This window comes from Balaenoptera physalus, assembly GCF_965194825.1.
Source record: "Balaenoptera physalus genome assembly, chromosome: 8".
Taxonomy (NCBI): Eukaryota; Metazoa; Chordata; class Mammalia; order Artiodactyla; family Balaenopteridae; genus Balaenoptera; species Balaenoptera physalus.
Window position 1 is genome coordinate 18,835,917 of NC_138887.1, and position 18,212 is coordinate 18,854,128.

At 38.0% G+C, this 18,212-nt stretch overlaps 1 protein-coding gene and 1 long non-coding RNA gene across 6 annotated transcripts in view; both read right to left on the bottom strand.

Moving 5' to 3' along the window:
- LOC309666314 overlaps positions 1-18,212 on the bottom strand; it is a 1,163,838-nt gene that overhangs the window by 537,605 nt on the left and 608,021 nt on the right. The window lies entirely within an intron of this gene.
- The window catches only part of LHFPL3 (LHFPL tetraspan subfamily member 3), a 601,841-nt gene that overhangs the window by 530,746 nt on the left and 52,883 nt on the right, over positions 1-18,212 (bottom strand). The window lies entirely within an intron of this gene.

Below are 18,212 nucleotides of genomic sequence, written 5' to 3' on the forward strand. Positions count from 1 at the left end.
TTTTCTTCAGTAAAATGGTAACCAAGTGGCTTTCATGATGAATAACCTTAAGAATATGCCCGTATGTAAATCAACTATACTTCAATAAAATAAAATTAAAAAAAAAACATATGCCCCTAGGCAGATGAAAGAATTGACCTACCAGATAGGGTTAATTATATTCTCCCATTAAATGTTGGACAAACTCCGCCAAATACAACTTCATTTGCAGTATAATTTATGCCAAACTGTTCTTTTTAACAATAGCTAATTGGCAGGTTCAGACACTTCTTGTGTCCATCATCACATCTGAGAATACATGTCTTCTTCTTTGAACTTCAATAAGTAACTTGACCCTGGGTGACTGCTCAAAGATGACTGGATGGCGCCAATAGATTTGCTCAATGACTGCTCAAAGACATCAATCTGTAATGACTGGATGACTGCTCAAAGACATCAATCTGTAAAAACACATGGCAGGTCAAGCTCTAATTCTCTCATGGAGTCTTTCTATAGCCCTCCATACAAACCCTGGGGTATCTGGGGTAGCCACTTCAGGGTAACATAACTGCCTTAAGAACAGAAAAACACAATGGAATTCGTAAACAGTTTACTCTGATCTCACCCAGTGACAGAACAGATGTGGGAAAACATCATTAGAGCAAAAATAAACGATAAATAAAAATCTTAATTACCCAGCAAAATTAAAACTGCACAGAATACCAACATTCACTCTGATTTCAAACAACTTAGTACCTAGATGCTTACCCTAGCATCCTAGAGCTGCACCACAGCCTCGCCCACCTGAGGACCCAGGATGTCCAGGGAAGTGAGAGGATAGTGGGGCTAGCGGCTTCTAGGCCAGCTCATGGAAACTCTCCATCCCTCAGAAAACTCCGAAGGAAGTGACTTCTTCCCCCCCAGTTCCTTGCCGTCTTTCAGCAGCACACAGAAGCTCTGGCAATCTGGTGTTTTTACCCCCACTATGACTATAACCCCAGTCAATAGAAAGGAAATTAACCATTTTTCAGCACCTACGATACGTCAGACTCTATGGGAGGTACTGGGGACATCGAAACAGATAAGAACTTAACCCATGCTCTCAAGATGCTAACGCCAGCAAGGGAAAAAAAACAGGCAAACAAATCATAGTAAAACAGTGTGATAGGAGCTGTGATAGAGTGACATGTAGCTTGGATGAGCGCACCCAGGAGACACTCTTTTTGTCGGGGAAGGTTTCCTGAAGGAGGGAAAAGAGAAGTTTGCCAGGGAAGCAAAGAAGATTAAGAGTGAGGAATGGGATATGGCAGCTGCCGGGCAGGCTCACTTTGTCTATCATGAGAAACTGTTGAAGTGGTTCTGGTTTTTGCCACCTCCATGGGGCTCAAGATAAACTTTCTACGTACAGGAGCCTTTACTTTACTAAACCACTCCTTGGTTTAGTTCAAAGCAACTTGGTTTAGGACACTGCTTCTTTTCTGGTTGCTCACACCTCTCCTTCTGCCTTTCAAATAGTAGATGCTCTGTGTTTGCTGAATAAGTGGGTTATTGGAGGGTAAGAAATGTGCCTTCTTTTCATACCATGAGGTATGTGCAGGGGGAGAAGAAGGATGGACTGCTCTCAGAGAAGGGGGAAAGGACAGTTCTGTAACTTGGCGGAAATGAGGGGGTAATGTGATGAAGTGGCTGTTTACATGTTTACATGTTTCTTCCTATGCTGCCACTGTAAGCATGCCCACGGCTTCCCAGGAATTCCCAGAACATCTCAAGGGTCTCAGCTTTTCTTAGGTGGTGTGGGTGGTGAGAAGGTCAAAAATTAATTGAGATTCATATACAGGCATACCTCCTTTTATTGTGCTTTGCTTTATTGCACTTTTTTTTTTTTTTTTTTACAAATTCAAAGTCTGTGGCAACTCTGCATTGAGCAAATCTATTGGCGCCATTTTTCCAACAGCATTTGGTTACTTTGTGTCTCTGTATCACATAATTCTCATAATATTTCAAACTTTTTCATTATTATTATATTTGTTATGGTGATCTCTGATCAGTGATCTTTGAAGCTACTATTGCAAAAGATTATGACTCGCTGAAGGCTTAAATGATGGCTAGCATTTTTTAGCAATAAATTATTTTTAAATTAAGGTATGTACTTTTTTTAGACATAATGCTATTGGGCACTTAATAGACTACAGTATAATGTAAACATAACTTTTATATGCACTGGGAGATCAAATTCATGTGACTTGCTTTATTGCAATATTCACTTTATTGCCATGGTCTGGAACCAAACCCACAATATCTCTGAGGTAAGCCTGTAAAAACAATTTTTTAAATGAAATAACTAATGGAAGTTAAGAGGAACATGGTGAAATGATTTGTTGGGTAATGAAACCCAAAAAACAATAATAAGATTCTCTACTCTTAGTGTTACAGCTCTAGAGTAATTTTTAAGATGAGAATGTTACATGATATAAAATTATAGTCTATAATTTTTACTTTAATGAAATTTGTATAATTTTGTTGGAAAATTCACTTGTTACTAATTACTTTAAATTAAATGTGTCCCAAGCTCTATAAAAATGTTCTTTATGCACTAATAAATTTATTTTTGTATTTGATTTTATTGTCAGTCCTCTCTGATTTCCAGATTTTTACTGGGACCCCTTGGATATATTAATCTAATGATTTTTAACCCAAGCAAGCAAAACATTACAACTAAAAAATAAAAATAAAGAGAATAAAATCTCTGCATATTTTTCACCTTTCTTTTTCTTAACTATTCATTATTGTGCTTTTGTACCATATTTCATTGTAGAAGTATAGGGGATCTAATGAAGAGTATGGGTTGGAGAAAAGAGGATGCCTCTGATCTCCCTAGATTGAGCTTTGATGAACTTTTAATATAATAGCTCTGTCATTCCTTCCCTTGAGAAACTCAGATTTAAAGCATTATAACTCTACCCTGGCTGGCTACACCCTCTGCTTTTAGTCAGTTGAAATCTTATCAACTTTTTCTGGTATCTTACCATAATCACTGCTCTGGAGCCCTTCATTTCTGGGCTATTACTTATCTTATGTCAATACCATTTTGTGTCATTTTGTGCCATCTCCATTTCCCTATATTTGACATCGTTCATCTCTCCCTGTAGGAAGAGTCTTTGGAAGCCATTTCATAATGTGACCCTAACATAAGGCAGGCAACTGAAAAAACTGAGCTAATTTCCTTTCCTAAGAATCTGGAATAGGTCCAAGAGAGAGTTGGTCCCTATTGGTGTGGCTGAACCTATAGGATTATGAACACATAAATTCAGAGGTACAAAAAATTAATAAACAGAAACCTCAATTAAATAGAGTCGGGAGACCGGAAGGGGGAGCTCTCACACCCTGCGACCATAGCAGAGTCCAACAGGAAGAAGAAAGACTCCTCTTCTTTCCTGGCAAGGACTCAACCAATGAAAGGCCATGGGCTCTTTGTTTACTGAGCCCTCCCAACTTCCTTTTCCCCGCTATAAAAGTGTGCCCTTTCCCTTGCTGCTGGGGGACTTGCATGTGGCTCACATGGTTGCAGGCCCTGATTGCACTTCTCTGCTGATCCCAGATAAACCCATCTTTGCTGGAGAAATGTCTTGCCGTTTATTATTATTTCAGGTTAACAGAGGTAATGGCGTTGCCATGTTTTCTACGTGGACCCAAGGGCAGGAAAGGGGCCCTACAGAGAGAGAAGAATGAAGAAGAGGGGCCTTGGTGGTCTTCCAATATGTCCTTCCTTCGGGCCCACCTGCCTTCTTGTTCTTGAGGCCGGTAAGACAATCTGGATCCCCTTTGGGTTTTAAATTTACTTGCCTATTTCTATCACTTTTAGCCAGAAAGAGCTTTTATTAGTAAATGCACATTTATAAAAAGCAAAGTTTTATTTTTGAGGGTCTTATGAGATCTAAAGGTAGATGAACACCATAAACATTAGGAAATAAAGAGTAAATCTCATTATGACTTAATCCAACATGTGAAATCGCCTGGTGCCTTAGAAAAATCCAAGCTGAGGAAATTTATTCTCATAAAGTACTGAAATTTATTCTCATAAAGTATATTTGAGACCGAGCGGAAACTGAGACAGAAAAATGCAGAAGAAGCTATCTCAGTGGCAGGCAATTTATTTCTTCCACCTGTTGTCCAATTACTCCCATGTCTCCTAACTGTTGCCTCTCCTGTCAGTCAGTGGGTCCTTCTGATAACTAAGTAGATAAAAGCTATGGAGAGTGTCTCTGGGGTAGGAGCGGAGGAGGAAGTCTGAGAGTAGGTGGCAAAGAAACTGGCTGCCAGTTTCAGAAAAAAATTATTGCCTATAATGATACAAGTGTCACTAAGTGGCAGACTGGCTGGGCACACAGGTAAGTCACTGAATGTACTGAAAGAACATGGAGCATGTGAGCAGACAGGAGAATCCAGCTATTGCCACAACTAAACAGCTCTGAAGTCAGCTTTTTTAATAGACTGTGGACACATGTATTTAGGAAAAAACTAGAGTTAATTTTTAAATCTCCACGTTTGTTGATCATGCTAAAATGAGCCTTGTAATTTAGTAAGCTATCCAGTACTTAATAAAATAACTACAAGCTCCTTAAAAATCAAATCTTTAGAATCTCTTCCCCTTTGGTGTCTTTCATGGCAATGAGACATATAGTGAATGTTGGGTAACTGTAATATAAAATTAGCTCTCTGGGCAAGAACTAGTCACAGCATATGGCAGTGTTGATCCTTAGAAAATGATGGCTAGTAATTATAACTAATTAACCTCAATCGACTTATTAATGCTAACCAGAATGTTTAAGAAGGAATATAAAATTAATAATAATATGAATATATATACTTCGATTTTCACCCATAACTTCTTTACAAAAGGAATTCTCCCGACAGAAATGTAGGATAGATGGAAAACTAACACTAGCCTAAAATAAATATAACATGCTTGCAGAGGATTTCTTTTCCTTTTTAGAAATGGCTATTTACACCTTTTTGATTACTTAAAAAAAAAATAAAAAGAACTTTCAAAGAATCAGAAAACTTATAAGGGTATAAAAAAATTAAATGACCTAAATTTACATCACTAGGTCCATTAATTGATATTTCTGAAGTTATCCTTCCAGACTTTTTTTTTTTTGCAAGTCTATTAGTTTGAAGACCAGAAGCATCAACATTACCTGGGAGCTCATTAGAAATGTTGACTCTCAGGCCCCACCCCAGACCTATTGAACCAGCATATGCATTTTAATAAGGTTCTCCAGGTGATTTGATGTATGCTAAAAGTTGAGAACTACTATACTAGGCAGAGTTTTGGTTTGCTTTGCCAAAATGTTGAACCAGAATTTTTCATAACACTTTTACTGATATAATTTGCATACTGTACAAGTCACCCTTTTAAATTATACAAATAAGTTTTTAGTATATTCACAGAGTTGTATAGCCATTGCTAATACCTGATTTTAGAATATTATCATTACCATTAGCAGTTACTCCCCACGCCTACCCCCAAGTCCCCAGCAAACAATCTATTTTCTGTCTCTAAAGATTTGCCTGTTTTGGAAATTTCATATAAATAGAATCATATAATATGTAATATTTGTGGCTAGCTTCTTTCACTTAGCATGTTTTCAATATTCATCATGTTGTAGCATATATCAGTACTTCATTTCCTTTTATTGCTGAACAATATCCCATTATATGGACTCATGGCATTTTGTTTATCCATTCATCACTTGATGAACTTTTTTTTCACTTTATGGCTATTGTGAACATTCATGTACAAGTTTTTGTGTGGACATATATTTTCATTTCCCTTTGTTATATATCTAGACATGGAATTGCTAGGTCATATGGTAACTATGTTTAATTGTTTGAGGTCCTGCCAGACTATTTTCCAAAGTGACTCCACCATCTTGCATTCCCATCAGCAGTATACGAGAGTTCTGATTTCTTCACATCCTCAACAACACTTGTTATTATCTGATTTTTTTGATTCTAGCCATCCCAGTAGGTGTGAAGTGGTATCTCATGGTTTTGATTTGCATTTCACTAATAACTAGTGATGCTGAGTATCTTTTCATATGTTCATTGGACATTTGTGTATCTTTCTCAGAGAAATGTCTGTTCAGACGCTTTGCCTGTTTTTAAATTGGGTTATTTATTTTTTTTATTGCTGAGTTATAAAAGTTCTTTAAAAATAGACCCTTAACAAATAAATGATATTTTCTCTCATTCTGGGGGTGTATTTTCACTTTCTTGTTCATGTCCTTTGAAGCACAAAAGGTTTTAATTTTAACTTTGATGAAATCCAATTTATCTATTTTTTCTCTTGTGTTTGTGCTATTGGCGACAGCAAAGAAACCATTACCCAATGACAGAAAGATTTACAACTATACTGTCTTCTAAGAATTTTATAATTTTAGTTCTAACATTTAGGTCTATGATCTATTGTGAGTTTTGTGTATGGTGTGAGGTAGGAGGCCCAACTTCATTCTTTTACATGTGGATATCCAATTGCTCCACTACCATTTGTTAAAGAGACTATTCTTTCCCACCAAATGCTCTTAGCATCCTTGTTTAAAAAAATCAGTGGACCATAGATGTATAGGAGTATTTCTGGACTCTCAATCCTGTTTCCTGATTTATATGTCAATTCCTATCCTAGCACCACATTGTCTTGAATAATGTAGCTTTGCATTAGGTTTTGAAATTGGGAAATGTGTCTTTTAACTCTGTTCTTCTTTTTCAAGATATTTTGGCTATTTTCAGTCCCTTACACTTCCACAGGAATTTTAGGATCAATGTTTCAACTCCTGCAAAGAAAAACTGAGATTTTCACAGTGGTTGCATTGAGTCTGTAGATTACTTTGGGGAGTGTTGCCATATTAACAATATTATGTCTTTGAATATGGGATGCCTTTCCATGTACTTAGTCCTTTAATTTCTTTCAACAATGCTAGTTTTCAGTGTATGTCTTCAACTTCTTTTGTTAAATTTATCCCTAAGTATTTTTTCTTCTTGATGTTATTAAAAATGGAATTGTTTTCTTGATTACATTTTCAAGTGTTCACACATTTTATAGTGTTCATTGCTAGTGTACAGAAATACAACTGATTGTTGTATATTAATTTTTTATCCTGCAACCTTGATAAACTCATTCATTAGCTCTATTTTTTTCCTGGATTCCTTAGGTTTTTCTATATAAAAGATCATTTATAGAGAAAGCTTAATTCTTCCTTTCCAATACTGATAACTTTTATTTCTTTTTCTTGCCTTATTACCCTGACTAGAACCTCCAGTAGGATGTTGAATAGCAGTTGTGAGAGTGGACATTCTTGTCTTGTTCCTGATCCTAAAGGGAAATCATTCAGTCTTTTAGTGCTTTTAATAGTCTCTTAAGTATGATATTAGCTGAAGGCTTTTCATATTTTTCTTTATCAGGTTGAAGGAATTCCTTCTATACCTAGGTTGTTGTTTTTTTTATCATGAAAGAATGTTATATTTTATCAAATGCTTTTCCTGTGTCTATTGAAATGCTCATGTTGTTTTTGTCCTTTATTCTATCAATAAGATATATTACATCACTAGTATTTTGTTGAGGATTTTTGTGTCTTTATTTATAAAGGATATTGGTCTGTAGTTTTCTTGTGATGTCTTTGTCCGAGTTTGATATCAGGGTAATACTGTTCTCATAGAGGGAGTTGGGAAATATTCACTTCTTTTTTATTTTACATAAATTTGTGAAGGATTGATGTGACATAGAGGGAGGTGTGGAAATATTCACTTCTTTTTTATTTTACATAAATTTGTGAAGGATTGATGTGACATTCTTTTCTTTGGGCATTTTGAATATGTCATTGCACAGCCTTCTAGTTAACAGTTTCAGTGAAAAGTCAGCTGTATATCTTATTGAAGATCCCTTGTACAAAATGAATTGTTTTTCTCTTGCTACTTTCAAGATTCTGTTTGTCTTTGTCTTTCAATAGTTTGACTATAATGTGTCTAGGTGCAGACATCTGAATTTATTCCACTTGGAATTCACTGAGTTTCCTGTATGTTCAGATTGGTGTTTTTCATCAATTTGGGGGCAAGTTTGCCACTATTTCTTGAAATATTCTGTCCCTCCTTTTTCTCTCTCTTCTCTCACATCTTTCCTTCTGTGACTCCTACTATGCATGTATTGATATGCTTGATAATGTCACAGGTCTCTAAGACTCTGATAATTTTTCTTCACTCTTTTTCTTTCTGTTCCTCAGGCTGGATAATCTTAATTGTGCTTGCTTCAGTTTTGCTGATTCTTTCTTCTCACAGCTCAAATCTTCTTTTGAGCCCCCTAGTGAATTTTTCATTTCAGTTATTGTACTTTTCAATTCCAAAATTTCTATGCAGATCTCTATAATCTCTTATTTATATTTCCTATTTAGTGAGACATCATCCTCATATTTCCCTTTAATTCTATAGACATAGTTTCTTTCAGTTCTTTGAATATATTTATATAGCTGATTTAAAGTCTTTGTCTAGTAATCCCAACATCTTGGCTTCCTCAGAGATAGTTTCCATTGACTGCTTTTTTTCTTGTGTGGGAACCATACTTATTTGTTTCTTTGTGTGTCTTGTAATTTTTGGTTGAAAAATGGACATTTTAAGTAATATAATGTGGCAACTTTGGAAATCAGATTCTCACCCCCATCCAGGGTTTGTTGTTACTCTTCTTTTTTTCTGTTGTTGTTGGTTTGTTTGTTTGTTTGTTTAGTGACTTTCCTGAACTAATTCTATAAAGTCTGTACCACAGACTTTCTAGCTACAGAATTCTCTGCTCAGTTAGCTTAATGGTCAGGTAATGATTGGACAGGGATTTTCTTAATTGCCTTGAACTTAGTTTCCCAGCCTTTACTAAGGGGCTCTGTGTGTATATTGGGGCACACCTACAACGCACTGGAAGTTTATAATTCTGCCTAGTGCCTTCACTTCCTGCTTGTACAGAGCCTCAAAATCAGCCAGACATGGTAAATTAGGACATTCTCTGGTCTTTCCTGACATGATCATAGCCTTGCACATATATGTAGCCTTCTATATCCCCAAGACTATGGCAGAGCTTTTCAAAAACTCCTATGGACATCTTACTTCTCACATCTTCTTTTTAAGTTTTTGACCAGGTTCTTGTTTACCCTAGTTGGCACTGCAGCTTCAGGCAGCAGTAATATTAAGCAATTACCATGATTATTTTTTCACACACTCCTCAGGGATAGTGATTTTCCTAGACAGTGAGGTCCAAATCAGGTCAAATAATGACAGTGCCCTATGAATATAGCTTTTCCAGGGAACTGTGGGAAAGGTCAAGTAATGACAATACTCTGGAGATAGGATGTTTTGGAGAGTTCCAAACCTGTTAGCCCTCTCCAATGGCTATTAGGTTGCTGGTTTTCACAACTACAATTGTTGTAAGGCTGCTAGTATTCAAGGCTACCACGGAGCTTGGTGAAGGACAGGACAAGTAAAATGCCATAAAGCTCACTGTTCCTAATGAGATTCAGATGTTTTTCTTTAATAGATGCTCTTCAGATTTTTGTAAGCCTTTGGTTAGTTTCCAGAGCTCTGAAAAAGTTGATTTTGATAAACTTTGTCAGTGTTCTCATTGCTGTTGTGGAGATGTAATTTTCAGAGGTCCATTCCCAAAGTTCTTCCTCCCTTCAAACTTTAAAAAATAAGTATTTTAAAACTTACTCCTCTACTAAAAGTAACAAAAATGAGAACATGACATTTGATGCATTAATCTTCAATTTAGAACCACTTATAGTTCACAGTATTATAATGTAGGTAAGAAAGTGCAGTTGCCTTAGCTCATCCTAGCATTAAAGTAAAACTCCCTCTATTTCTTGAAGGAATGAATGAGTGAATTGGTACATGAGTGGATAAATGAATGAATGAGTGAATGCATGCATAAATGATGACTGTCCATCCTCCCCAGGAGTTCAAATGTTACCAAGAAAGGCAGGCTGGCAGCCTACCAAGATGCCTTCTAGAGAGGCAATCATTATCTTGGTGATTTTACCCTGGTGCCAAGTCTGGCCTTCGGATTTGCAGACTCAGCTTAAAGCCAGTCTGTCAACACATAAGTGGGGCCACACCTCTCAGACAGCTTCTCATTAACCCAGCTCAGAGAGATCAGAAAGCCAACTTATTAATTTACAATAAGAACTATAAATACCATGAGGACCACAATAATTATATCAGCAGGTCTAGTGAATTTTCTCCCTGTAGGTAGATCTAGATGGAAAGATAAATCCTTTTGAGATGTTTGCCAGGTGAGCACAGAAACAGGACAACAAGAATTGTTACAAAACACAAATTTTTAATGACATTGGGCTACTGAGGCCTGAGAATCTATTAAAACTTAGCTTCTGCCTTGTTCCTGTTGTTTTAGGAGACTAGAAATAATGGAAAGGTAATCTCACCATAAAAGATCCAAGACCCTTTTTACCTGGAGGAGGGAGTTAGTGGGGAGGTTAAAGAAATAGAGGGAATAAACATCTTCTTCGTGCTTTTTTGGGCCACCACCAGTCTTTGTTTGGAAAGTTGGGCCCAGCAAGGAGTTAAGCTGGCAGGCCCCCAACTGGGATAGAGAGAGAGATGAATGCTTAAACAAGAAAAGGAAGTGGTCTGACCTGGCAGAACATGATTTCCCTGAGCTTGAGAAGAGTAAGAGGGGGACAGGGTTTGGGAAAGTGGTTCCACAGTGGCAGAGGCCTACAGCCCCCACTTCAGAAAGCTGGACATTCAATATCTAACTGCTCAAGTTTTCAAGTGGACCATTCTGAGGCAGGAGATAGATGGGCCCCAGGCTGAGCAGCTGGAGTTTGTCCCCTGAGGACAGAAACTCCAAGATGAAGAGAAGGAGGAGCTGAGCTCTGCCCAGATAAGAGACCACATATTTCTCATTCGTGAGGTCAAGGAGACCTTCCCGACTACACATGCACAGAAAGGCTCCTCAGAGGTCAAAAGGGAGGTGGCGTCACCCCATAGTAAGTGATGTCAACCTACCTATAGATCTCTTTACTAGAATCCATCTTGGCTAAGAGATGTGCGCACACACATGGGAGAACCCTGAGATAAACCAAATACGGACTCAGACCAGGCAAAGCAAGATGATTGGCTGAAGGAAACCCAGAAGAACTGCCCCATATAACTGATTCAAACTACCACGAGGGCACAACTCTCTCTCTGAGTCCACCCATGTGAGTCTATTCACATATTCCATTTTTCCTCCAGATAAACACTTTACGTGTTTCACTACTTTCCATCTCTTTGTGGGAATTCATTTCTACAAAGCCAACAAGCCAGGGCCTGTCACTGGCCACTGGTTTAGTGGCTAGGATTCAGGGCTCTCACTGCTGTGGCCTGACTTCAATCTCTCCTGCTTCAAGGCGCTGCAGGCTGAGGCCACCAGAGATCAATTCCAGCAGTGAGAGTGCAGGCAGCCTGAAAACTGGAGGCCCAACTTCTCTAGAACCTGTAGAACTTCTCTGTCACCTGTAGAATTCCTCAGTGCAAAATGCAACTAAGATTTAAGTTCCCAACTGCTCCTTACTTTTCTGATGCAAAAAGACTTCCCTCTCCCGGGCAAAGTTTGAATGGTTCTCACCAAGATCCTTTTCACTGATTCCCCTTTTAATGTGTGCCATTTCTGAATGATCCTTCTTTTTTTAAAATAAATTTATTTATTTATTTTTGGCTGCTTTTGGGTCTTCGTTGCTGCGTGCAGGCTTTCTCTAGTTGCAGTGAGTGGGGGCTGCTCTTCGTTGCGGTGCGTGGGCTTCTCATTGCAGTGGCTTCTCTTGTTGCAGAGCACCGGCTCTAGGCACGTGGACTTCAGTAGTTGCAGCACATGGGCTCAGTAGTTGTGGCTCACGGGCTCTAGAGCGCAGGCTCAGTAGTTGTGGTGCACGGGCTTAGTTGCTCCGCGGCATGTGGGATCTTCCCGGACCAGGGCTTGAATCCGTGTCCCCTGCCTTAGCAGGTGGATTCTTAACCACTGTGCCACCAGGGAAGCCCGACGACCCCTCTTTTGATATGTTCATTCTTTAGTCTTACTTTGGCTTCATTCAAGTCCCTCAAACAGACTTAACAGAGCTGCTCCAACCCAAGTTCCAGGAGGCATCTCATTTTACCATCACATCTTGATTCTGCCACTCAGTTTTATATTTATTATATCTGCATTGAACAGGTTATCGTCACATTCGGTGTCCAAATAACTGTCTAAAAAGACACCTGATCCTTCTCTTTTCCCCTTTACCCTCTGTCTAGTCTTCGATCTCCCTATTCTTAAATCTTTTATTTAATCTCCCTCAATCCCTGGAGTTGATAACATTTCCTGACATGCTTTTTCACTAGGTCTTTTCCTTCTCCCATCCTCAGCACCCTCAGTGGTTGGTTTCATTTAGTTTTCTTTGCCATCATTATTGACCACTATATAACTTATTCTCCCCACATACTCTGCTCTAATTATTCAAAATGTCTCTCGTTTCCATTTCTCCCACCCGCCTAGGTTGCAGATGGAAAAGTCAAGTGAATAATACTCATGTCTACCACACTTCCAGGATTCACAAGCTGCCCTCTTGAGTGCTGAAAGAGGCTACAGCTAGAGGTCAGACAACTGATGACATGCTCAAAAATAATTCCACAAGACACCCAGCAACAAGCCCTACTGACATTCAAGATTCAAAACTAACCTTTAATGAGGGTCCATAAGACTTTCTCCATTCCCCTGCTGAGAAAAGAAAGAAAAGAGTGCCACTGCTTTCTTGCATATTTATAGCTTTTTTAAAAAAACGGGATAGCAATTCCTGCAATCTTACCTTCAAACTTTAAAGACTGTCAAAAAGAGCAGCAAACACAACAAAGTCCTGGCTTCCTGAGAGCAACATTTTTCCATGAAGAAATCAAATGAATTTTAAATGTTGCTCTTTAGGAGAAAAGACCATTTCCTTCATAGAAACACTTTGAAAGAGAAGCCAGGTGCTGTGTATTTCATCAGCAAATGCTAATGAAATGCTAAGATCTTAGGGCATAAACTGTCAGCCTGAAGATCTTCAAATGCTGGTTCAACTATCTGAATATCTGGTTAAAGGATGTACACTCACAGGGGCCAATCAGCATGTACGTTTTTAAAAATTAACTTTAATGATGATTGACAAGGCCAGTCTATGTCTAAACAGATTAAGAAGCCGCTAATTTGTGAAGGATATCGACAATCCTGTGTCCAATACCCCAGCCATAGTTTGTCTTGGCACTTGAAACCTCCATGCCATTGTCACTGGGTTAGACAGGAGCCTCAATTAGAACTGACACTGAAACATGCACAATTCACAAGAGAAAAGAAAGGGGAGGAAAAGCACAGTTATTAAAGTACTACTAGGGTTTTTTCACATTTGTGACTACATATGATCCTGTTACTACATATGATCTTCCCAAAACTCTCCCCAGGTCCAACTGTTACTATCATTATGATGAAGCATTATAGTATGGTGGTCAGGAGCATGGGCTGTAGAAGGAGACTAACTGGACTTGAAGCCTGGCTCTGTCATGTCCTAGTGCCTCACTGTGCCTCAGTTTTCTCATCTGTGAAAGGGGGCAAATAATGTACTTAGAGCACTGCTGTGAGCAGTAGATTAATTATTACAGATAAGCTGCCTTTAAGAGTGGCTGGCACACGGTAAGAATGTAACGAGTATTTTGATTATTATTTTTCAGATGAGAAAACTGAACCGTAAGGAAGTGAGGTAGCCTGCTGACAACCACACAGCAGGTAAGTGCCAGAGCCCTGAGCAGTAATCAGGGCCATCTGTCTCCAAGCCCAGGCATGCACTTTGCATACCATCTCCCCACAATAAGATCTTAATGAAGCTGGCTGCTTTGTTTTTCAGATTTCTTTGTGGAAATGGGACACAGGATATGTAAACTGTGGTCAGATGTGGGGCAGAAAGAGAACAATGGTCTGCAAAAATCTAGGTCAGTGGTACTCAAACCACTCTTCACAAACAAGTTCAAAGCTCTTGATACTCAGGCCACATCTAAGAACAATTAAACCCAGCGTCTTTGGAGGTGGGACCCAATCATCAGCAGTTAGTAAAGCTCCCCAGGTGATTCCAATGTGCAGCAAGTTTGAGGCCTGCCACATCAGAATCACCCAGAGAACTTGTTAAATACAAACTTCTGCCGCCACCCCCAACCCCCAGAGTTTCTGATTCCGTAGAGATGGGATAGGACCTGAGAATGTGCATTTATAACAAAATTCCATGGTGATGCTGGTGCTGCTGGTCCGGGGAAAACACTTTGAGAGCTACCGCCCTAGACAATCAAGAATTCCCTCCGCATCCATGAGCCTGGATGAGCTCGAGGAGCCACAATACAGTAAGAGGATGAATGTACGCAGAGATAGGAGGAGCTAAGTATCTCAGACTGGAGTCTAGAGACACACAGTGGGGAACAAAACACACTCCTGCCCGCCTCAAAACTTCTTTCCTAAGGCTTGCTCAAATGATGAACAAGAGTTGACGTTTTTATGCCAGTCTTTGGTATTTTTAATCAAATGAGTGTCTCTCATCATTCCAGTACATCTGTTCCAGTGGAAGCAGTAATATTTCACCCAACACCAAGCTTTCAATGAAGGAGATTGGATATTTTTTTAAAGTCAAAACCTACTTACCATTATTCATTTATAAAAATGTTTTATATTAATGCATGAGCAGAGATTCATCGGCAAATAGTGAAAAGAGGAATCTTAGTCTTAATTTGTCCTTAGATTCTAAATTCCATGAGAGTAAAGACATAACTGTTTTACTTACAACTTCATGTCCAGAACAAGTGCAGTGGCTGATACACAGTAAACATTCAATAGCTGCATGTTGAACAGAGGAAGGGAAGAAGGGAGGAAGGCAGGAGGAGAAAGAGAGGAGAGAAACGTGATGCAAGGCAAAAAAACAACAAATGGGGCAAAGAAGATTAAGTGGGTATAGTCCACAATAAAGAGATAATGGTCATCAATCTTTATGTATTGAATAGCATGACATGGAAATATGGAAAAGAAAAATGTTTAATGTATAAGGCAGAAATGCTAGAAGCTCAATAGTAGACCTTTTTGAGTCACCCTATTTAAGTCTGCTCTTACTTACAGTATTTCATTGAACTCTCTTGTTAATCGACTTGATCTGTAAATCTTGGTCAGCATGTAAAGGAATGGCACCCAATTTAACTTATAGTCATATGTGAATATAGTCATATGTGAACATTGGATTTTAATCTTGTCATCCTGCTTTATACTTTTTTTACTTCGTATAGTACTTTAATCTTTCCTTCACAGTCTATTTTTGCAACATGGATTACATTTAATTTTTTAATACTTTTTAAAAACAGCTTGGGACTTCCCTGGTGGTCCAGTGGTTAACACTCCGTGCTTCCACTGCAGGGGGCACAGGTTCAGTCCCTGGTTGGGGAACTAAGATCCTGCATGCCACTTGGCATGGCAAAGAAAAACAACTTTATTGCAGTATTAACTTATATGCCTTAAAATTCACCTGTTATACATGCCTATTTGCAGTCTCTATGCTTTTTGGAAGGTATAGTTCTATTTCTAATTCTACTTATAAGTATCCTTCAGCTTTAAAAAACACACTGAGCCTATGACACCAATTATCAGCAGGAGAGTGAAACAGTACTTTTCAACTCCCTCTCTTGAGGTTAAAAAATGAACATGTTTACTATTTTTCTACTTACTATTCCTCACACTTGCTATTTTTTAGAATAATTCAGGATTTTCCAACAAGCTTATAAATAATAAACTAGTATTTATTTTCTCTCAAGAATTATTTATTACAATTACATGCTCAGTAAACAAATTTTCAACAATTAAGGATTAAATCTGCACAACTGATTTCAATGTTCTCAGCTATTCCTTTTATGACATGAATTCCCCTCTCTTGTTTTCTTTGTTTTTATTCATTTCTTTCTTAGCTAGAGAATGCCTGTTAAGGAAAATTTTCAGGATTATATATAAATGAGATATTTTCTAAGCCCTTCTAAATCTGAGAATGTCTTTCTGATTCTTTCAGGCATATACAGTTTAGAATTCCTCAGTCACAAATGTTTCTCCTAAAATTCTTTTGATACATGGTCTTCATCTTATGGAGATATCTAAGACTTACTTGACTTTTTATTCTACTGTAGGAAACTTTTCTTTCCCTTACTGAATGCTTGCCAGAATTTTACTTTACTCTTGAAATTCACACAAATATGTTTAGATTACAGCTATTTTCATTAATTTTTCCTGAAAAATGGTAAACTTTTTCAGTAGATTCAGGTCTTTTTGAGCCCTGGAACATTTTCTTCTATTTATATCTATGAATTCTGCTTATGTTCCATTTCTTCTTGAACCTTGTTAGAAACACCAATTACCTTGTGCTGGACTATGGTTTTTCATCTCCACCTCTAACAACTCTTAATTTTCATTTCTCTCTCTCTCTCTCTCTCTATATATATATATATACACAAGGATATTATTTTAAATAATATAATAGTTAATGTCTATTAAAGGACTCACCATGTGCTGTGCACATGGATTATCTGAATAAATCTTCATAAGAAAATTCTATAAGATGAGTTCTGTTATATCCTCATTTTGCAGTTGAGAAACTTGAGGCTGAGAGAAGATATAGTTACATGTTCAAGGTCGCACAGCTGGTAACTGATGGAGTTATGATGGGAAGGCAATCATTTTGGATGTTTGATGCTGTGCTCTTAACCACTATGCTTACTAATAAGAATATGATATGTATCATAATGAAACAGGTAAGGATTTATAATAACAAAGTATTTTTCCCATTAAATCTATCCATCGGCAGAATTCAATATTTCTGCTTTAGTCAGAGAATTTTCATATAACCAGTCCAATAAATACACAAATATGGCACTTCCCATCATAATAAACATGAGATTTGGTAAAACCTGGGACAGCACTGTAACTGAGGGTCACAGACTGTGGCTTCAACCACATCCATTGCTTCCTCTACATAGCAGATCATCCCCTTATCCACCATTTCTGTTTCCCCTAAAGTTCAAAATGAATCTACACATATGCATGAACTTTTGTGACTTCTTCCCTGATAGTTCAGTGGCTTTCTTCTCTATTAGATCTTGTCCTAGAAGCATTCATTAACTGGTGCACCTACAGGAAAGTCCATTAGCCAATGTGTCTATTATACCACCCTCCTCCTCAGATGTCCTGCTTCCTTACTTGGACAATTAAAATAGTTGACTAGTCCAAGATTTTAAAAAAGAAGCACTTTATTATTTCAGATATGGTACTTCTCTCAGATATATCATGATCCTTAAGAAACCCCTTTACTAGCCTCTTGGAATAAGGAAGGGACTCCATTTTCATGTTCGAGAAAACATCAATAATGGACAGGCACACTTACAAACTTGAAAGGGAAATACTCCAACATCGGCAGTTAGTTTGGTCTGGTTCAGGCCAGCCTTCAATAAGAAACGCCCAGGAACTGTGGAAGGTTTCCCCAAATTACCTCAAGTTCCCTGAGGTATCAATTTGGAGACCTGGCTCTGTCCTGCAGGAGCTTCAGGGACCTGCCAAGCAATCTGGATTTACAAGTTTGCCCTAGAAGTGGACCTGGTTGCACTGAGTTGGCAAGAAGGAGCCAGGTCTGTATCTCTGGGCCATCTGGCACTATTTCTTTCAAAACTTCTATGCTAAGTTTATAAAATAAAAGTCAGCACTCTTGCCTGATATAATTGGTGCTTGGTTTCAGAATTCAGGAGCAATATACTGGATGATGTGTTGGGAGACAAGAATAAATTGAACCCAAAGCATAAAAGAAAAACATTGATAAACTGGACTCTTTGAAAGACTCCGTTAAGAAAAATGAAAAAGGCAATTCACAGACTGGGAGAAAAGATTCAAGATCTATATATATATATATATATATATCAAAGGACTAGTACCAAGGATATATGAAGAGCTCTCACACCAAACTCTTACAAAAGATTTGAAAAGACACTTCACTGAAGAAGATATACTAGTGGCCAAGAAGCACATAAAAAGTTGCTTAACATCATCATTACTCATCAGAGAAATGCAAATTAAAACAATGAGATACCATCATACATCCACTGAATGGCTATATTCAAAGCAATGTCAATGA